The sequence below is a fragment of the Saimiri boliviensis genome, chromosome 15 (genome assembly GCF_048565385.1).
Source record: "Saimiri boliviensis isolate mSaiBol1 chromosome 15, mSaiBol1.pri, whole genome shotgun sequence".
Taxonomy (NCBI): domain Eukaryota; kingdom Metazoa; phylum Chordata; class Mammalia; order Primates; family Cebidae; genus Saimiri; species Saimiri boliviensis.
Window position 1 is genome coordinate 52,259,524 of NC_133463.1, and position 23,685 is coordinate 52,283,208.

A 23,685-nucleotide genomic window follows, 5' to 3' on the forward strand; every position below is an offset into this window, starting at 1 on the left:
TCCCAACTACCAAAAGGAAATAGGGTGGCTGTTGCACAATGGTGGTGAGGAACATTATGTTTGCTTCCCAGAAGATTCATTCTCTAAGTACTTCTTAATACTTCCATATCCAAGAATAAAAATTAATAAGAATGTACCAAAAAAAAGAAAGAAAGAAAGAAAACCAGGCGCAGTGGCTCATACCTATAATCCCAGCACTTTGAGAGGCCACGATGGGCAGATCACTTGAGGTCAGGAGTTTGAGACCAGCCTGGCCAACATGGTGAAACCTCATCTCTACTAAAAATACAAAAATTACCCAGGCATGTGTTCTGCACCTGTAAGCCCAGCTACTCAGGAGGCTGAGGCAGGAGAATTGCTTGAATCCAGGAGATGGAGGTTGCAGTGAGCCAAGATGGTGCCACTGCACTCCAGCCTGGGTGACAAAGAGGTACTCTGTCTAAAAAAAAAAAAAAAAAAAAAAAAATTGCCAAAAAAAAAAAATGTACAAAGCAGGGCTACTAAAGATGCAGATTCCTCAAGAATGAAGGCTTGAGTTACTTCATCAGGTAAATGACTCTGATCAGCTGAAGTTCTGATAACAGCAAAGGAAACATGGAATAGAAGTGGAATAAGAAAGTTCAACAGCCTCCTTGTGACCATTTACAGACATGAGGACTCTTAACAGTTACGTGTATTTCCTTCCTTGCTTGTCATATGTATTTAGTGTGTGCATGTATATGTATATATGTGTGTGTATGTGTTCATATATATGCTATAAAATTCATATATGTTCATTATTAATGTGTATATATACCTACTATCGTATTTCTTTATAATTCTCGCTCCTCTTTTCCTTTATTATTGAATATAAGAATTGATGGTGGTGGTTAACATCGTGATTCACTGTTAGGTAACAAAATATTCAGGTGGCACTGTGACTGAATTTGAAAGGTCATTAACATAGTCTAGCGATAGCCACCATGAGTGTCTCATAGGGTTGGACTCAATGACTTTTGGAACTTTCTGTTTCTTCATTTTGGAGAGAGAGTAAAGAATATTTGGTCACACAATAATTAGTTACCTTTTGTTAAGAGTTAGTATAAATAAGTTTTTATTGTTGTATGGAAGTATAAACATGTAGAAAAGTGGTTATGAATGCTGAGTGACCAAAGAGGTGAACTGCATCAAGTGATTAAACTATTGTCTTTCAGTTTCAACTCACTGTCTATACTATGCTGCTGGAGACTTCAGAACTACTTTTTCAGTAGTTAATAGAGTGAACAAGTAGAAGGAAATTCTTAAAGGATATAGAATTCCTAAATAATGCTATTGACTTGTTCTCATTGACATTACTAGAGCACTTCTCCCAATAACACCAGAATATGTGTTCTTTTCAAGTTCATATGAAACATTAACCATGATAGACTGTATTCTTGGCCATATAACAAATCTTAATAAATTTTTAAAAATTGAAATTATGCAAAATATGTTCTCTGAATGTAAAACAGAATTAAACTAGAAGTCAATCACAGAAAAATATCTGGAAAAACCTCTAAATATTTGGATTTTTTTCTTTTTGAGACAGTCTTGCTCTGTCACCCAGGCTGGAGTGCAGTAGTGTAATCTCGGTTCACTGCAACCTCTGCCTCCTGGGTTCAAGTGATTCTCCTGTCTCAGCCTCCCCAATGGTCAAGATTACAGGCAATGGCCACCACGCCCAGCTGATTCTTGTGTTTCTTTAGTAAATATGGGGTTTTGCCATGTTGACCAGGCTGATCTCCATCTCCTGACCTCAGGTGATCTGCCTACCTCGACCTCCCAAAGTCCTGGGATTACAGGCATAAGCCACCACACCACGCAATATTTAGAATTTAAGTCCCCCAATAGTCAGAAATTAGACAACACGTTTATAAATTACCTGTTGGTTAAAGAAGTTTAAAGAAAAGTTAGAAATATCTTCAGAGAGGGGTATTGACTGACTGTAATTGTGAACTTGCCTATTTGTCCTTAAAGTTCTTTCATGTATTTTGTATTTGTTCTTTCATGTATTTGTCCTTAAAGTTCTTTCGTGTATTTTGTATTTGTTCTTTCATGTATTTGTCCTTAAAGTTCTTTCATGTATTTTGCTTCATGCATTTTGAAATGTTTATGTTCTCTAATTAATTGACTGGTGTGTTATGGTGAAATGATCCTCATGACTCCTGGTCATAGTCTGTACTCTGAAATCTACCTTGTTCAATATTAATGTAGTCACTCCAGCTTTGTTTGATTAGTAGTCACGTCATATATTCTTTATCTTTTTACTTTTAGCAAATTTGCATTATTATATTTAAATTTGGTTTCTTTTAAGTAGGATATCATTGAGTTTTGCCTTTTTATCCTGTTTGACAATCTCTGCCTTTTAATTAATGTTTAGATTATTTCCATTTAATACGATTACAGATATATGTGGGCTTAAATCTACCATTTTGTTCCTTTGTTATTTGTCACCTCAGTTATTTTGTTCTTTGTTTTCTGCCTCTTTATTTTTTATTATTCCATTTTATTTTCTTTGTTGACCCATTAGCTATGCCTCCTTTTGTTTATTTTATATGATTGGTTTTGTGATTTTAGTGATGGCTTTAGTTATTTTGTTACTGAATGCCCTTTTTATTGATGACTCTATCATAGTAATGATATGCCCTCAATTAATAATATTATACTCTCAAGTAATAATATACCACTTCACTTATAGTATAACATTACAGCAATACAATTCTATTTCCCCTTCTCAACCTTTGCACTGTTTTTATACATTTTACTTCTACATATATTATAAACCCCACAACCTAATGGCATTATTTTTGTTGCAAGTAGTCACTTATATTTTGAGATATTTAAAAATAAGAAAACTGTATTTGATATGTGCCCATATATTTTCCATTTCTGGTATTCTTCAGTCTTTTAAATAGATCCAAATTTCTATTTGGTATCATTTGCCTTCTACCTGAAGTACTTCCTTTAACACTTTCTGTAGTGAGTTTGCTATGAACACATTCTTTCACAGTTTATATATCTGAAAAAGTCTTTATTTTACTTTCATTTTTGATATTTTTGCTGTGTATAAAATTCTATTGTCAAAATAGTTGACAGTTTTTCTTTTAGTACTTTAAAGGTGATCCATTGTCTTCTGACTTGCATTATTTCCAACAGGAAGTCTGCTCTCATACTTGCTCTTCCTTCCATTATGTGTCTTTTCTTCTGGCTAATTTTAAGGTATTTCTCTTAATCCCTAGTTTCAAGAAACTTGATTAAGATGTGCCATCATGTAGTTTTCCTCAGGTTTCTTGTGCTTGAGGTTTATTTCGTTTTTTCAACATTTAAGTTTCTTTTTCATCAAATTTGTAAAACTTTTAGCCATTAGTTTTTCAATATTATACTCAACCACACACACACACACACACACACACACACACCCTACTTTAAGGACTCAAAATACACATGCATTAAGCTAAAGTTGTCCCACAGTTCACTGATGTTCTGTTCTTTTTTTTTTTGCCTTTTTGTTTTTGGTCAATGTTTTTTTCTCTTTGTGTTTTCCTGTAGATATTTTCTATTGCTATGTCTTCAGGTTCAGTAATCATTTCTTCTACAGTGTCTAATCTGTTTTAATCCTATCCAATGAATCTCTTATCTCTAAACTTTCACTTTGAGTCTTATATATTTTCTGTGGCTCTCCTTGACATGAATACTTTTCTTCTGTATTCTTGAACATATTGGAATATATTTATAATGATTATTTCAATATCCTTGTCTATGACTTCTATTATCTACATCATTTCCAGGTCTATTTGTATAGATTGATTTTTAACCTCATTATAAGTTATGTTTTCCTTCTTCTTTGCATGCCTGAAAATTTTTCTTAGATCCAGACATTGTGAATTCTACTATTCTGGGTTGTAGGTATCTTTAAATTCCTTTACATGTCTAGAGTTTTATTTGATGATGCAGTTAAGTAACTTGGTAACAGTTTGATCCTCTTAAGCTATGTTTGGCAGAACAAAAGCAGTCTTTATTTCAGGCCTAATTTTCTTCTCTACTACTGAAGCAAACACTTTTATCTATTCTGACCAAAGCCCTGTGTATTGCAAGGCTTTTCCATGCTGGCTTGGGGCAATATGAATTATTTTCATCCCTGTGTGAACTCTAGGGATTGTTCCATCTGTTTTTCTTCTGGTAGTTCTTTCCGCAACCTCATTTTCTTCACATTCATGCTGTAAGCAATACCCAGCTGAAATCTCTAGGAGGACTCTGGGAATCTCTTGAGCTCTCCATCTGGGAAGCTCTGTTCCCTCAGGTATATGACCTTAAAAGTTCTAGTCATGTTTTATCCCCTCCTCCCAAATTCTCAACTCTGTCTCTTCAGGTCAGAGAGATCTTTGGGCACCACCTGGGTTCCTCCTCCTTGAGCTTTGGTCTGGAGACTCTTTAAGCAGTAAGTGGGGGTAGATCATAGGTTCATTTTGTTTGTTTGCCTTCTCTTGGAGATTCCTCTCTTGTGCTTTCTGTTCTATATGTGATAACTGTCATTTTCATATACTTGTGCTTGTTTTAAGATGACTGGGGCAAGAGAGTAAATTTAATATCTGTTACTTGACTATGGCCAGGTGTGAGAGTCTTATTTATCATTTCAAATTGAAAAGAATACTTGCATATGGTTTTTAAAAATTAGACAATACAAAATGGAATATATTAAAAAGTAAGTCTTCCTTACACCTCATGACACTAATGCTCCCAATTCCCTAATTCCTTCCTTTTCAGATGCACTAACACGTTTCTTATAAAATGTTTCATAAATATTCTATGCATCTATTAGCATATGTATGAGAGAATATGATACACAACATTCTGTAGCCCCTACTTTCTTATGCTTAACAATATGTTTGGAGATGGTTCCGTATGGATGCACATGATTCTCTTTATTTTTTATGGCTGCAGAGTCTTTCAGTGTATGGCCATAATATGATTTATTTAACCAGTTCCTGATTGATGTATGTTTAAATGAGCTTTCAACCCTCTACTATTATAAGCAATGTTATAATGAATATTTTGTACATAAATCTTCAGCTCATATGACAATATCTTCTCTTATTCCTTTTGGGCTACTACAACAAAATACCATAGAGTATGAGTAGCTTGTAAACAACAGACATTTCTTTCTTACAGATCTGGAGATTCAGAAGTGCAGATCAAACTGCCATCAAATTCAGTGTCTAGTGACTAGGGCCCATTTCCTGGCTCATAGGTGGCACCTTCTTGCAGTGTCTTCACATGGTGGAAATGGCAAGAGTTCTCTTATGAGTTCTTTCCATAAGGACATTAATTCCATTCATGAGGGCTCCATTCTCATGACATAATCACCTCCCAAAGTTCCTGCCTCCTACTACCGTCACTTTGGAGATTCAGATTTTACCACACAAATTTTGAGGAGACACAAACATTCAGACCATAGCATACCTATAAGATAAACTCATAGAATTGCTAGAACAAAAAGTCTAAGCGTTTTAAAAATAGGATAAGCATAGTTAAATTGTCCTCAAAGGAGACTGCACCAATTTACATTCCCATCAATCGTGTCATAAGAGAGAGGCTATTGAGCTTGGATGTTGCATAAAATAGGAAACAGAAATAGTAAAGGTCTGAGTAAAGAGAGGATGAGCTCAGTGTTTCCACAAAGCTTAGAAAGTAGAGAGGGGAAAGAAAAAGAAAGGAAACAATGAATTTCAGGTTATGTGATTTAAATCAGGTGACTTTTATGATAAAAATGTATAATAGATACTTTTCCCCTTGTAAGTTTTTTTAAATATGCATGACTGTTGAAAGTAGAAATTATAACATTGTCTGGTGGGGTTTTCAATGTATATAGATTAATACATATGAAAATTTAACATAAATGGTGAAGAATAAAGAACTCTATAAGGTTCAAAAGTCTCTTTATATTACCTGAAGTGATAAAATGTTAATTCTTATTATACCACCAAAGGTTAGAAATATATATTGTAATTCTTAGAACAACCAGTTTTTATTTAAATGATAAACAGAGATTTAGTCAAAAAAGCCAATAGATAAGTTTAAATGGAATACTAATGAATTTCAAAAAACCCAAAAGAAGACAGGAAAAAGGAAAGGAGAAAAAGGAAACAAATAATAAAATGGTAGAACTAAACCCAGCCATCTCAATAATTACAAAATGCAAATCATTTAAACACACTAACTAAAAACAAAGATTATCAGACTGTATAAAAAATAAGATCCAAGTACACTTTCTTGACAAGAAACTCATTTTAATATAGTGATATGGATATGTTAAGAGAATGGACCAGTTTGAGCTGTGACATATAAAGAACCTGGAAGTCAACAAGAAAAAAGTGGAACAAATTGAAAATCAATGACTTTTTTTGACCCTTCAAAGAACCGAGGTTGCAGGGCAAATCACCCCAAAATTGATAGAGGCAAATATAGACAATCACAGCCCATATTAGCCCTTCTGACCCAAAGCAGAAGCTGCTGGAGACATAAACTGAGGGACAAAAACTACGAGAGCTTTATCTGACCAGGGAAAAGGAAATTACTAAACAACATCCCCCTTAGCCTTTTCTCCCTGAAGTGGAGTGGAAAAAGTTAAGAAACACTTTTGAGGCCACAGCCCAGGGATACAGACTCACAAAAAAACTGAAACTTATTGTAAGATTACAGAATGCTTCCTATTTTCACATCTTGCCACCTTATCAACAGAGTGCCAGTAGAATAAGAGTGGATTATAGTTGAAAGAGCTGTAAGGCGTGGTCTCTATTTAAGTTCTTAGAAAAATCCAAAGACAACAAGAGAGACAAAAATAAAAACACTAGAAGAAATTGAAGAATCTGGCACTTATAGATTCGGCAAACATTAGCATAAAACCTCATATTAAAACTTATTTGCCCAAGATCTCATCATTCAATACATCATGTCTGGCTTTGGACAAAAAAGGTGCAAGCCATGTGAAAATGCAAGAAAAAACATAGTCAAAGCAAGCAGCAGAACAAAGATTCAGATTAAGATATTGGCAGGGTTGACTTCTGATACCTCTCCTTTGAGCTTATAGATGGTCATCTTCTCTTTGTATCTCCACGTAGTTTTCCCTTTGTGTGTGTGTCTGTGTGTGTGTCCAAATCTCGTTTTATAAGGACACCAGTCATATTAAAACAGGGCTCACCTTAATGACCTCATTTAACCTTAAGTATCTTTTTATCCCTATTGCCAAATACAGTTACATTCCAAGGTATACAGATTAAAACTTCCATGTATGAATTTTGGGGAGGCACAATTCAACCCATAACAAGGCACATCCTACCAAATACCTAATCAGTATGTCTCAAAGCTGCCAAGGTTATCAAAAACAAGGAAAGTCTGATAAACTGTCAGAGTTGAGAGGAGCCTATGGAGATGTGACAACTGGATATAACACGGTATCCTAGATGAGATTCTGGAACCAGAAAAGGACATTACATAAAAACTAAGGTTATCTGAATAAATTATAGACATTAGTAATAATGTGTCAATACTGGCTCATTAATTGTAAAAATGTGCCATACTAATGTAAAAGGTTAATATAGGGGAAACTGGGTGAGGGAATTATGGGAACCATCTGTACTATCTTCTCAATTTTTCTATAAGGATGTACTTTTTTTTAAGGATGGAAAAAGATATATTATAGTGGAGCTATTTTCAAATATCCAACAAAGAGTTCTAGATAGAACATAAAAAGAACCATTATCCTTCAATAAAAGGAAACTTCAATTTAAAATATAGATAGCTCTTCTGGGAACAGCCATGCTCTGCAGCTTCTCAGGCTGGGCTGCAAACATATTATAAAAAATAAAATAAAATAATAAGTATATGGACAAAAGAGTTGGATTGGCATTTCACCAAAAGAATATATATATGGTAAATATGTATAGCACAAGATACTTAACATCATTAGTTATTACAGAAAAGCAAACCTAGATTATATACCATGAGATGCAACTACAAACCCACTAAAATGCTGTAAATTAATAAAACTGAACATATTAAATGTGCGGATTATAGATCAACTGGAACTCTCATTCATTGCTGGCAGGAATATAAAATGATACAACTGCTTTGGGGAAAGTTTGACAGTTTCTTAAAATGTTAAATATATCCCAATTGTATGTCCCAGAGTTTCTACTCCAAAATATTTACCCAAGAAAAATAAAAACACATGTCTACACAAAGACTTATACGTAAATGTTCATAGCAGTTTGATTTGTAACATCCAAAAACTCAGACCAACTCAAGTGTCCATCAACAGGTGAATGGACAAAGTACAATATATCTATATCATGGAATACAACTCAGGAATAAAAACAAAATATGAATACATGCAACATGGATGAATCTTAAAATCATTATGCTGAGTGAAAGAAGGCATAACATCTAAAAAAAAAAAAAAAAAAAAAAAAAAAAAAAGCACAATTTACACAAAATACCAGAAAACGCAAACAATCTATAGGGGCAGAAAGCACAACAGTGGTTGCCTGGAGATGGATAGGAGAAGCAGGAAGGAGAAACGATGAAAAGCCACAGGAAATTTTGGAAGATGGTGCTTCAGTATTTTGAGATGATAGTTGCACAGGTATATAAACATGTCAAAACTTCTCAAACTGCATATTTTGAATAGATGCAGTTTATTATACGTCCATTATGTCTCAATAAAGCTGTTAAAAGGTTTAATAAGGAAATCAACTTTGGGAAAAACAATATATAAATAGATTTCCAGGATCGAATTAGCAAGATCCTTCAAAATATGACTCTTTCCTAGGAAACAAAATCTGCCTTCAAGGCATTTCTTCCCATCACATGGGTCTCCCCAGACACTCCTGGTAGCCCAGCTTCCTTACCCTAACCTCCGCTCCTGATGTCCCCCAGATCCCTCATCTTTCAATGCCCAACCGCCAATCGAGCTCACTCCCTCTGAACTGCCTATAATTCTCATAGCCAGTCTCCTACATTATCTAATGTAACTGCCTCTTATCTTGCACTAAGCTTTAGATACAGTGAATGAATGCTCAATATTTATTGAATGGAAAAACGCATTTGAATCATCAGTTGTATGATTATTACTGTTTCTTTTTTTATTAGATCATAAACTAATAATGACCTAGTGAAAGATAACTATTTCTTCTGTATAAGAAGGCTTTACACTATAAATGTGTTGAATCCTCCCAGATTCAATGCAATCCTGAGTTTTAAGAGTTGGATTGACTTAAATCTAACTGAAACACTTCTGGTAACAAGGATTTATCGTTTTAATCCTTGGAATTGGATTCCTGAAACTAGGTTCTTAAAATGGAGAAATCCATGGTATCAATCAATTGAATGGGACTGGGTTCCTGAAACTAGGTTCTTAAAATGAAGAAAAGATTAGTGAGTAGAGTTAACCTGGGGCCAAAAGAGGTAACAAAATAACCAAGAAAAAGATGGCACAGAATCAAAACACAACAGTGGCAGTGGGAATAGAAACAAGAAAGTGAATTCAAGAGATAGAAGCTTTGAAACTAAATGGTGGATGAGGGGAAAGGAGGTATCAAGGAGAGCAATTTGGGACACATTTGAAGAACAGGAGGTTTGGGTGGAAAGAGAATTATTTCCCCTTGGGACACTTCAAATCTGAGGAGCCAATGGGATATCTGTGTGGAGATTAAAGGAAGACATCCCTCTCCTGCCTAGTTGCTCGGCACTACCCCATCACAGCCCATCCTTTCACTATACTAACCTTTCAACACCTTGAATTTTTTATCTTGCCTCCTGGTCTTTGCACTTTTTCCTCTCTCTGAACTGTCTATAATTCTCACAGCCAGTCTCTCATATTATTCATCCTTCAGGTCTTAGCTTTCACGTTTCTTCTAGCCTTCCTTGCCCATAACACTGTTATAGGTTCCTACCATAGTCTCCCTGAGCACATATGTTATTTCTTGTTTGGTTGCCTTTTTTTCTCACTAGACTATAAACTTCTTAAGGTCTTCATTAGTTATCTATTACTGCATGATCAATTAACTGCAAGCTTAGCAGCTTAAAACAATAAACATTTACTATCGCACACAGTTCCTGAAAGTCAGAAATCCAAGAGCAGTTCATCTGGTGGTTCTGGCTCAGGGTCTGTCTTAAGGTTATTGCCAAGTTGTTTGCTAGGGTTCTGGTCTGAAGATTTGAATGGGCTGGAGGACTTGCTTCCAAGCTCTCCCACGTGGCTCTTGGCAGACAGCTTCATTTCCTCACCATGTGGCATTTATAGGGCTGCTTATACATGTCTTTCCCCAGGGTCTGAGACAGTATGTAGTGAATATGGACCTGCAGTGCCTTTTATAACCTACCCTTGAAAGTGGCGTGCTTTCACTTCCGTCACATTCCATTGATTCCAAAGACCAACCCCAGTGCACTCTGGGAGCGGACTGTACAAGGGCCAAATTTGTCTTAAAGACAAATGTATCCTCAGAAACTAGAAAAGAGCCTGACATGGTTAGCACTTAATTTATCAAATGAAAATTTGTATCAGGAACTCTAAAGAAAACATCTGCCGGGCGCGGTGGCTCAAGCCTGTAATCCCAGCACTTTGGGAGGCCGAGGCGGGTGGATCACGAGGTCAAGAGATCGAGACCATCCTGGTCAACATGGTGAAACCCCGTCTCTACTAAAAATACTGAAAAATTAGCTGGGCATGGTGGCGTGTGCCTGTCATCCCAGCTACTCGGGAGGCTGAGGCAGGAGAATTGCCTGAACCCAGGAGGCGGAGGTTGCGGTGAGCCGAGATCGCGCCATTGCACTCCAGCCTGGGCAACAAGAGCGAAACTCCGTCTCAAAAAAAAAAAAAAAGAAAGAAAGAAAGAAAACATCTGAGGTGGAGTTTCAGATTCAGAAGGTTCACAGCAAAGAAATAACAGATGTGAACAGGAGATGAGAGCCCTCAGAGGGAACACACAGAGTAAAAATATGCAAACCATGGCTAGAACTGGGAGACACAAATGCTGAAAGGGTGAACTGAGAGGAAAGACAGCGCTGGAAGGATCGGAGCAGCCTAGCCACTGAGATAGGCTCAGCATCAGAAGAGAAGAGTGTGACAGGTGCAAAGAGGAAATGGAGGTTCAAAAAGGGGCTTCAGATGCTGCAGGGCAACAAATATAATGAGACCCAAGAAGAGCTCATTTGTCCAGAGAACCTTCCAGTAGAGTGGATAGGGCAGAAGTTGAGTTATGTTGGATCAAGAATTGAATGAGAGGTAGGAAATTACAGAGAGTGAATGTAGAGTGAACTTTGGCAGCAAAGGATAAAGAGGTTGGGAAAGCAAAGGAACCAGGCTTTGCCAAGTGCTTCCTGGGGGCTGAGGTTTTCTAGGTTCTCTATGTGCATGACTTTATTGCATCCTCACAACAACCCTGTGAGGTACCATTGTCTCCACTTCATAGGTAGAGAAACTGAAGCACAGAAACATTAAGAAACCTGCTAAGTCCTACAACTAGTAAGATACATAGGGCACTAGCATGATGAGAAAGCAACATAGGCAATATGGCAGACGACAGATTGTTTTGGCCACTCAGCACCTACCTCCCTGCTTCTTCGGATAACAATTCTAAAATAATTGGTATGGGGATGCTGCAACTTCTCTATTTTCAACCCACGTACTTCATATGACCCAAAAGTGGACATGCTGGGTATCACCAGCATTTGCCTTGCTATCGTTTTTTGGTAAACAACCCGAGAATTGGCATGGATGGAGAAATGAACCAAGTTCTTTGAAATCTAAGGCATCTAGATTCAACTCTACAATTTTCATTTGAACTTTTAGGAAAGCAGATACTCTTTTTTTTTTTTTTTTTTCAAGGAGAAACATTTGAACTGAAAAGCTGTTCTGAGCTCTGTAGTTATCTTGCCCCATGAGAAGAAAGCCTAATAAACAATGAAACCAACACAGCAGAAGTCAGAACTATGAGACGGACAGAAACCGGGTTCTAGTGACATTACCCCAGCCTCTGCATCCAGCTGTCCTTGGAGCTAGACTAACCCTACACCGTCAAAAATATTCATAAATTATCTTTTTATTCAAGTAGGTTAGAGTGAAGTTTTCTGTCTCAGTGTCAACTTTGACCTGAAAGAACCCTAACTGATAGGTAAGAATTTCTCTCTCTGGATGGAGATGACTTGAACATGTTTTCAGGTTGAAAGGGGGTTAGTTGGGTAGGAAATTATTTAGAAGATAATAATATAAGAAACGTTTTATTTTACGTGTTTATATATTTATTTAGCTCTAGGTAGTACAGATTGTCTTATATTTTATTCCTGTTATGTGAACAACCTATTATCATCCAAGGAAGGTGCCTCTGAGGCAAAATAAAAGCTCGATATCCAAGGAATGATTATATACCATGGTCTACTCACTAAAGGCAAAAATCATTTTAGAACATGTTTTTTAACTTCTAGGACTCCCTCATCTCATGTATTCACATGGCTAGCTCCCACTTAGCTTTCGAGAGTTAGCTCAATGGTGTCAAACTCTTGAAAGATGTTCCTTTAATATTCTTCAATCCTATCCTATGAGCTAAATTAGAGGCCTCTGTTTGATGTCTCATGTCTCATGCATATGAGGATCAGAGCAAGTTTAACAACCACCATAGAATCACATGACTGCCAAACCTCCAGACTATGATGAAGTCCATTAAACCATGATGGAGACACAGTAAATGCAGAGAAATCAGAGTGGAGAAGAAACTGTGTTACTGCTGCCCTCACAGATAGCCTCTCTTGAACTCTGAGGGTGCTAATGAAAGAACGAGTAATTTGCTCCTCCAAAATAATGAAAAGCATTAGAAGTAACTCACTTTCTCTTAATGTTTAGGGTCCATTTTTATTAATGGCCTTTTTGGTCTGACTATACTTATCAAGCTTTGAGGCTAAAGGGAAAATAAATTGTGTCTAATTTACATGAAGATAGAGGCTTAGGGAGAAATGCTTTCATCTGACTGTATGCAGCATAGTGGAAAGAAAAAAACAGGCATGGACATGCAATTATTTTATGTGTCAGCTCCCACCTATTTAAATTTTTTTTAAAAACCCTACATTTCTGAGTTTTTACTTCTATTCAATATGCTTTTGAAAATCAGAAATAAAGGAATGGCCAGGTGCGGTGCCTCATGTGCATAATCCCAGTACTTTGGGAGGCTGAAGTGGGCAGATCATGAGTTCAGGAGTTCAAGACCAGCCTGACCAATGTGGTAAAACTCCATCTCTACTAAAAAAAAAAAAAAGAGCAATTCTCATCTCTGATAAAATAGACTTTAAAGCAACAAAGATCAAAAGAGACAAAGAAGGACATTACATAATGGTAAAAGGATCACTGCAACAAGAAGAGCTAACGATCCTAAATATATACGCACCCAATACAGGAGCACCCAGATACATAAGGCAAGTTCTTAACGACCTACACAGAGACTTAGACTCCCACACATTAATAGTGGGAGACTTTAACACCCCACTGTCAATATTAGACAGATCATCCAGACAGAAAATCAACAAGGATATCCAGGACCTGAACTCAGACCTGGAACAAGCAAACCTAATAGACATTTACAGAACTCTCCACCCCAAATCCACAGAATATACATTCTTCTCAGCACCACATCACACCTACTCTAAAATTGACCACATAATTGGCAATAAATCACTCCTCAGCAAATGCAAAAGAACAGAAATAATAACAAACAGTCTCTCAGACCACAGTGCAATCGAGTTAGAACTCAGAATGCAGAAACTAACTCAGAATCACACAGCTTCATGGAAACTGAACAACTTGCTCTCGAATGTTGACTGGATAAACAATGAAATGAAGGCAGAAATAAAGATGTTCTTCGAAACCAATGAGAACGAAGACACAACATACCAGAATCTCTGGGACACATTTAAAGCAGTCTCTAGAGGAAAATATATAGCAATGAGTGCCCACATGAGAAGAAAGGAGAGGTCGAAAATTGACACCCTATCATCAAAATTGAAAGAGCTAGAGGAGCAAGACCAAAAAAACTCAAAACCTAGCAGAAGACAGGAAATATCTAAGATCAGAGCAGAACTGAAGGAAATAGAGACACAAAAAACTCTTCAAAAAATCAATAAATCCAGGAGCTGGTTTTTTGAAAAGATCAACAAAATAGACAGACCACTAGCCAGATTAATAAAAAAGAAAAGAGAGAATAACCAAATTGATGCAATAAAAAACGATAAAGGGGATATCACCACAGATTCCACAGAAATCCAAACCATCATCAGAGATTATTACAAACAACTCTATGCACATAAATTAGTAAACCTGGAAGAAATGGATAAATTCCTGGACACCTGCATCCTCCCAAGCCTAAACCTGGAAGAAGCCGAAACCCTGAATAGACCAATAACATGGTCTGAAGTCGAGGCAGCAATAAAGAGCCTACCACCCAAAAAAAGCCCAGGTCCAGATGGGTTCACAGCAGAATTCTACAAGACATACAAAGAGGAACTGATACCATTCCTTCTGAAACTATTCCAGACAATCCAAAAAGAGGGAATCCTTCCCAAATCATTTTACGAGACAAACATCATCCTGATACCAAAACCCGGCAGAGACTCAACAAGAAAAGAAAATTTCAGGCCAATATCCATGATGAACATAGATGCAAAAATCTTCAATAAAATACTGGCAAACAGATTGCAACAGCATATCAAAAAGCTCATCCACCATGATCAAGTAGGATTCATCCCGGGGATGCAAGGCTGGTTCAACATACGCAAGTCCATAAACGTAATTCACCGCATAAACAGAACCAAAGACAAAAACCACATGATTATCTCAATTGATGCAGAGAAGGCTTTTGACAAAATTCAACAACCCTTTATGCTAAAAACCCTCAATAAACTAGGTATTGATGGAACGTATCTCAAAACAATAAAAGCTATTTACGACAAACCAACAGCCAATATCATACTGAATGGGCAAAAACTGGAAGCATTCCCTTTGAAATCTGGCACTAGACAAGGATGCCCTCTCTCACCACTCCTATTCAATATAGTACTGGAAGTTCTAGCCAGAGCAATCAGGCAAGAAAAAGAAATAAAGGGTATTCAAATTGGAAAGGAGGAAATCAAATTGTCTCTATTTGCAGATGACATGATTGTATATCTGGAAGACCCCATCATCTCAGCCCAAAATCTCCTGAAACTGATAAACAACTTCAGCAAAGTCTCAGGATACAAAATCAACGTGCAAAAATCACAAGCATTCCTGTACACCAGTAATAGACTTCAAGAGAGCCAAATCAAGAACGAACTGCCATTCACAATTGCTACAAAGAGAATAAAGTACCTAGGAATACAACTAACAAGGAACGTAAAGGACCTCTTCAAGGAGAACTACAAGCCATTGCTCAACGAAATAAGAGAGGATACAAACAGATGGAGAAACATTCCATGTTCATGGTTAGGAAGAATCAACATCGTGAAAATGGCCATACTGCCCAAAGTAATTTACAGATTCAACGCTATTCCCATCAAGCTACCAATGACCTTCTTCACAGAACTGGAAAAAAACACCTTAAACTTCATATGGAACCAAAAGAGAGCCCGCATAGCCAAGTCAATTCTAAGCAAAAAGAACAAAGCGGGAGGCATCACACTACCGGACTTCAAACTATACTACAAGGCTACAGTAATCAAAACAGCATGGTACTGGTACCAAAACAGAGATATAGACCAATGGAACAGAACAGAGGCCTCACAGGAAATACAACATACCCACAACCATCTGATCTTCGACAAACCTGACAAAAACAAGCAATGGGGAAAGGACTCCCTGTTTAATAAATGGTGTTGGGAAAACTGGCTAGCCATGTGCAGAAAGTAGAAACAGGACCCCTTCCTGACACCTTACACCAAAATTAACTCCAGATGGATTAAAGACTTAAACATCAGACCTAATACCATAAAAACCTTAGAGGAAAATCTAGGCAAAACCATTCAGGACATAGGTGTAGGCAAGGACTTCATGACCAAAATGCCAAAAGCAATGGCAACAAAAGCCAAAATAGACAAATGGGACCTAATCAAACTCCACAGCTTCTGCACGGCAAAAGAAACAGTCAGTAGAGTGAATCGGCAACCAACAGAATGGGAAAAAATTTTTGCAGCCTACCCATCTGACAAGGGGCTGATATCCAGAATTTACAAAGAACTAAAGCAGATCTACAAGAAAAAAACAAACAAGCCCATTCAAAAATGGGCAAAGGACATGAACAGATACTTTACAAAAGAAGACATACAGGAGGCCAACAAACATATGAAAAAATGCTCATCATCACTGGTCATCAGAGAAATGCAAATCAAAACCACATTGAGATACCATCTCACACCAGTTAGAATGGCGATCATTAAAAAATCGGGAAACAACAGATACTGGAGAGGATGTGGAGAAATAGGAACACTTCTACACTGTTGGTGGGAATGTAAATTAGTTCAACCATTGTGGAAGACAGTGTGGCGATTCCTCAAGGACCTAAAAATAGAAATCCCATTTGATCCGGCAATCCCATTACTGGGTATATATCCAAAGGATTATAAATCATTCTACTACAAGGACACGTGCACACGAATGTTCATTGCAGCACTGTTTACAATAGCAAAGACCTGGAACCAACCCAAATGCCCAACGATGATCGACTGGATAGGGAAAATGTGGTACATATACACCATGGAATATTACGCAGCCATCAAAAACGATGAGTTCACGTCCTTTGTAGGGACATGGATGAACCTGGAAACCATCATTCTCAGCAAACTGACACAAGAGCAGAAAATCAAACACCGTATATTCTCACTCATAGGCGGGTGTTGAACAATGAGAACACAAGGACACAGGGAGGGGAGCACTACACACTGGGGTCCGTTGGGGGGAAATGGGGGAGGGGTGGGGGGTGGAGAAGTGGGAAGAGATAGCATGGGGAGAAATGACAGACACAGGCGAGGGGATGGAAGGCAGCAAACCACACTGCCATGTGTGTACCTATGCAACAATCTTGCATGTTCATCACATGTACCCCGATACCTAAAATGCAATAAAATAAAATAAAATAAAATAAAATAAAAAAAGAAAAAAAAATTAGCCAGGCATGGTGGCATGTGCCTGTAGTCCCAGCTACTTGGGAGCCTAAAGCAGAAGAATTACTTGAACCCAAAAGGTGGAGGTTGCAGTGAGCCAAGAATGTGCCACTGCACTCCAGCCTGAGTGACAGAGTGAGACTCCATCTGAAAAAAAAGAAAAAGAAATGGTTAGAGAAGGGAGTTAGACCAACTAACACTGGTCTGTGCCTTTCTTTGTGAGCTGCCCTTTCAACAAACTATTCTTATACTTTCATGGGCCTGAAGAGTAATGGCAGAAATTGCAAGAAGTCTGGCAGGATGGTGACATGGGATGCAGGCAAAAGCAAAAGTGAAATTCATGATTGAGTTTCACATGAAAAGTTGGAAAATTGTCCACTTTTAAAAGTATTTTAACTCCTTCTGTCCTGTCTTTATGAAATCTGGGAGCCACCTGCAAACTACGCATTCAATCATTTCCTTTGAATTGATCCTTTCCTAAATCAGTCAGTTCTAACATCCATTGCTATAGCATAGAGTTTGAAAAACTTAGATGTCTTTGAGAAGACATCCAAAATGTGGCAGAATATGACACATGGTAACATGTGCCATTGACTATGCGAATTATCAAAGGTGAGTCATAGTTCGATTTATTCTGTGAAAGTATACTCTGCAGAAATTGTTTATTGAGATGAACATGGAAAGCAAAGATAAACCATGAGTGCCATCTCTGTAAGTCCAGGTCCTCTGGAAAGGTGAGCCCAAGGCAAGGGTCAAGGTATAGATGCTTTCTTTGAGAGGTGCAAGCCTAGGAGGAAGTGAAGGTAAAGAAAAGTGGGAGTGAGACAAAGAAAGATGGAAAGCAAGACTGGATGATTTATGACTGTGCTGGCTATTCCTTTACAGTGAGTCACAGGAAATGTAACAGGTCACTGAGCAGGTTCATTTCCTGGAGCTATGGGACTTTTCTGAGAGGGCTTCAAAAAGGAACTGTACCTTAGAGAAATTTATAGAAGAGAGAAAGGAAATAGAATCTATCTGCCCAGTTTATGCATGGCTCCCATTTCCTATTGGTTAAGGTTTACCCCAGAGGTACCTAACTCTCCTATATTGCCAGGCCATGTCATCCAGCCACCAGGTGGCCACTGGAAAAGCCAGATTCCACATCCTGCAAGACAGCATTCCACTCATGGCTAGAAAGGGAAGGAGTGACTTAGCACAGATGAGCTGGTGGAGGGGAAGTTCATGAAGCCCTGGAGTTCCAACCTGGGGAGTCCTGCAAAGATTTTCACATTCTCCCTTTTAAGATGTGTACCTGATCAAGGCTTTATTGGGGCAGTTCAAGTTGAAAACTATGTCAGTCAACAAACACTAAAGGAATACTCATTAGAAATTTAACTTAGTTATAACTTAGGTTCTGTGCATGACATTAAGAAGTTTGTAACTCAACCTTTGCCCTTAAAATATCCAGACATGCATAGAGATCAGAGTTCTGGGCTACTAAAACTATTAAGATTTCGAGAGCAGGATACCTAAGAAGAAGGAGTTGCACATGGGAAGGGCCCCAGAAGTATGCATAAGGATTCACTGCCTCTCCTTAGTTATCTAGGGCTGCTCAACAAATTACCCAAAATGTAGCCACTTAAAATAACACAATTTATTATCTCATGGCTTTTGTGGCTCAAGATTCCATTCATTCAGGGACTTCCATAAGGCTGCAATCTGCCAGGGCTGGGGTCTCACCTAAAAGCTCAGCTGGGGAGGATTCTCTTCTAAGTTCACTTTCAAACTACTGTTGGAAAGATTCAGTTCCTTGGGTCCTGTTGGACTAAAGTGTTGGGAGAAGCAGCAATGAGGAAGGGCTTACAGTGTGCCTACATACACTGGCAATATGTATAAAGAAATCAGGAACAAAAACCAAAGAGGGAAATGTTGGGAGAAGCAGCAATGGAAGAAGGGCTTACAGTGTGCCCACATAAACTGGTTACATGCATAAAAGAAATCAGGACCAATAAACTGCAGAAGGCTGCAGGAGGCCTCTGAGAAGGAAGACCTCTCCATGCCTCTTGGTCTAGTGCAAGGTGACCTAGGCTCTGTTACCATAAACATTGTACTCAAGGACATAAAACCCTTTCGTAGCATTATGATGTAGCCAGACTTGTAGGCTCCTTGTAAGGCCTGAGTTCCACCAGCTGCACATAGATAATAACTTAAAGATAACCACATGTTCTTGTTTTGTGAAACTCCCAAACCACCACAGTTATCAGTCTTTAGAATGACACACCAGTTCCAGTTCACTGATTCAGTTCTGGCTCACTGATTTACTCCACCATCACTCACCCTCTCTCCACTATCACTCTACCCCTACCCTATAGATCAAAGTGACTGTAATCAATAAATAGTGTGAGAAATCAGAGCTCGGTGCCTTCACTGCCTCCAGTAATAAGTGATGGCCCCCTGCTCCCACTCTTTGCATTCTTAATCTGTCTTTTTCTCAATCCTTTGTTGCCACTGAACTCTGGGTACCCATGGGTGATGTGGGCTGGTTCCCTACATTCTGGTGCCCAATGTGTGGGGCTCTTGAATCCCTGCACATAATTGTGGTCTATTTCATGGCATGAGTAAGTGTATCTGTGAGACGCAACACTAAAACAAACTGCATGTTCCTTTTTCTCTTAATTTATGTGAAAGACATTTAACCCTTTAAAGCAAAAATCATAACACAGTGTTGTTAGATCTAAAATTTATGTCAAAATTATATGATTCCATTTGTATGAAATATTCAAAATAGGCAAATCCATAGAGACATAAAATAGATACTGGTTTCTAGGAGCTGTGGGTAGAGAGGAATAGAGAGTGAGTGCTAATGAGTATTGCCTTTCTTTTAGGAGTGAGAAAATGTTCTGGATTAAATGTTCTGGTTTTGCAGCTTTCTGAATATAATAAAAACCATTGAATTGTATACTTTAAAGGGGTGAATCATATGGCATGTGAATTATATCTCCAAAAAACATAAATAGATACGATGTATATGAAAAAAATGCAAAAAGGATGAGAAAAAAATTGCAACTATATTATTGCAAGTTTTCTGTATTTATTCTGAAATAATTCAGTATAAAGTCTAAGAAGACTATAAGCTAATGATGCATATGTAATCTTTAGAGCAATCAATATAAAAAATAAATAGAAGGAACTATAGTTAAAAAGCCAAAGCGAAAACTTTCAGTTTCCAATTGTAGTAGAGTAACAAAGACTAGACTTAACCTTTTTTGGTTGGAAAACTGAAAACAAATGTACATAACAACTGTTTCAGACACTGGACCACAGATAGCACAGGACAGTGATCCATGAGAGAGCCAGAAATCTCAAAAAGAACTAACTGAAAATGTACACTACAAGTTCAAATAGAAACATCTTTTTAGTTCCAAAGGATTATATTTTTTACATTTCTTAGGACTCCATAGAAACACTGGTGAAAGATAGCAAAATATTTAGGATTTTAACTTATTTTAGTCATAATTTCACGTTCATTATATTTAGGTATCTCCCCCAATATCTGCAAATGATTTCCAGCTATCTTTGACACATTCCTAAAATGATAGAGAAAACATTTTAAAATCTCTTTCCGTACTGCTGAAGGGGTAAGAAAATAAAAGACATTCTCAGAAACCAAAAATACGGAAAAAGCCATAAAGTGAAGTAAAGCAGTGGCTGTCCTGGGTTATTCCCCAACAGTGGTGGCTTAGAGTTTCAGTTGTAATAGTTCCCATGAAAACAAAGCCTAGAGCCTCCACGAAGTGGAAAGAAATCGAATTAGACCTTTGTACCAAGTCAAGATCCCCAAAAGATGACATCCACAGTAGAATAGTTGACTAGAAAAAACAAAACAAACAAACAAAAAAAAAAAACGGATGTTCCACATAGGTGGATGATACGAAAACTTGCTTGATCTCTTAAGTCTTTTTTTCTTAAGATGTAAGTTTGACATCTTACTTAAAAATTCATAACAAATTACCCTGTCATAAGTTTGGGCCTGGAATCCAACCTACCTGTAAAGCCAGAAACACCCAAGCTGAGAATGTATCATAGCATAGTTTTGGATTGTTAGCCCTGCCAGGTGCATGGAAATAGCAAGCCCATTTCCTCTGGGGAGAAATGTCCTGAGTTCAGGCCTTAAAGAGTAAAGATCCAAGTTCAGAACGTTTTCACACAGACATGCACAAGGGAAATGAGCCATCTTGAATGAGAGTCAGCCTAGGAAACAAATGGGATGAAGACCACCAGCACTGAAATAATCACACAGTGAGGATAAAATTAGAATACTTAACGTGTGTAAATAAATGAAGGGGGAATTGAAATTATGGTGTCAGACAAGAGTTTTTTTATTATTATTATACTTTAAATTCTGGGGTACATGTGCAGAATGTGCAGGTTTGTTACATAGGTATACAAGTGCTGTGGTGGTTTGCTGCACCCATCAACCCTTCATCTACATTAGGTATTTGTCCTGACGCCATCCCTCTCCCATTCCCCCAATTCCCCAACAGGCCCCAGTGTATGGTGGTCCCCTCCCTGTGTCCATGTGTTCTCATTGTTCAGCTCCTACTTATGAGTGAGAAGATGTGGTATTTGGATTTCTTAGAACAAGGTTTTTGAGTGACCAAACTGATTTGAAAAAAGAAATAAAACTTCTAAACATAAAAAATTCACTAATTGAGTGAACTCAAACTATCCAAGGGATAAAGTATAATAATAAAAAAACTCTTGTCTGATACTATAATTTCAATATCCAAGGGATAGTTTGAATCACCCATTAGATATAACTGAAGAGTAAATTATTAAGCTGGCAATCCCACTAAAAAAATAGGGTCCGAGGTCCTTATATTGATTTCTAATGTAGACATGAAACTGTGTATCCATGATAATAGGACAATAATGACGAAAACATGACCACAGACTATGATAAAGACAACTAGAGGTCCACCAAAACACTGTCCCCTTCTATCGAATGCAGCTAGTTGTGACTATGTGGCTAGTACACTCCAATAAAATACAAAAGGAAATGACATGTAAAACTTCCAGATCAAGCCATTTTAAAAATGGAGGCACCCCCTCCATATTCTCTTTCCTTGCCTCCAGCTTGCAGGTGTAGATGCTGAGCTGTAGGTGGCACAGCCACGGATGGAAGCAGCCTGCTTCATCCTGCTTTGTGTTTCCTCATACATAGGATATATTTATGTATTTATCACTTATATCCCTACATTCAAGTGTAAATTCCATGTGAGTCCAAACTTTGTTTTGTTCATTGCTGTATCCCTGCGTCTAGAGTTCATGTTAGTACTGGTACATGTTAGAGATATAATAAATATTTGGGTGGATACAATTGTTTATAAGCTCCCCCAAGTGAGTCTTAGGCAGCCAACCTGGTGTGCAAACTACTGGTGAAGCTCTTATGAAGTAAATTCTACAATATTAAAATATGGGCTTGGCACAGCATTTCTCTGCATGAGCTCTGTTTGCAATGGCATCCAGGAAACAGACACCACGAAAGTCTACCCTTTCAAAGCCAGGGCACCAGCTCTGGCCACCTGAGGGAGCAGAACTTCTCTGTTCATTTTGTTCTCTATCTGGTTTTTCATGGCTACCACATGCCCTGCTCTTGTCTGGGTGGGAACATGACTGCAGCTTTGTAGACTTCATGAAGGGAGATGTGCCACTTTGTCTCAGGAGCCAGAGTTTGAAGGAGAGCAGAGCTTGCTGAGTGCTACTCTCTTTAATTGTGAAATTGGTCTCTTTTCATTTCCAATTTTCTAATTTGGTAGTCTTAACATTTTAATGACATCCCAGAAGTAACAAAAAATGGAATCATGCTGACAAGCAGTTGGGAACAATCAGATAAATAATAATTTTTATGTGTTTGGACCCTCATCATTTACAAAAGGTTTTCACATATCTTCTTGTAGCTAGAACTTCTCAACAGCCCTGTATGAAGACAGTAACTCTATTTTGTAGATAAGGAAACTGGGGCTCACAAAAGTTGGTTGTCTTTTTCTAAGTGGCACTGCTAATGACTGGTAGTGTTGAGACTTAGCCTCTTCTGTTTCCAAATCTCAAGCTGTTTCCATGACACCATTTAATAAAACTGAAGAGAGTGAACTTGGATCTCTGTCACACACCAGATGGTTCAATGTCAGTACCATCATCATCACTCTTTCTAATATCTATGGGACACTTATTTTGTGCCAGATTCATGCTAAGTGTTTTAGGTGTGTTATCCAATGTAATCCTCACAATGACCCAAAATGGAAAAACCATTATTTTCAAAGAGAAAACTGAGGCCAAGATATTGAGGAATACTTGCCTGGTTACAAAACCAGGTCAAGGCAAGAGTGGATTTTAAACTAAGGTCTGTCTAATTCCTGACAACAACCTCAGATTTTCTCTACTGAAAAGTTGGTATCATAAAGACAAAGCATTAATGTCACTGAAGTTCATGTCCTCATCTTCTCTTTC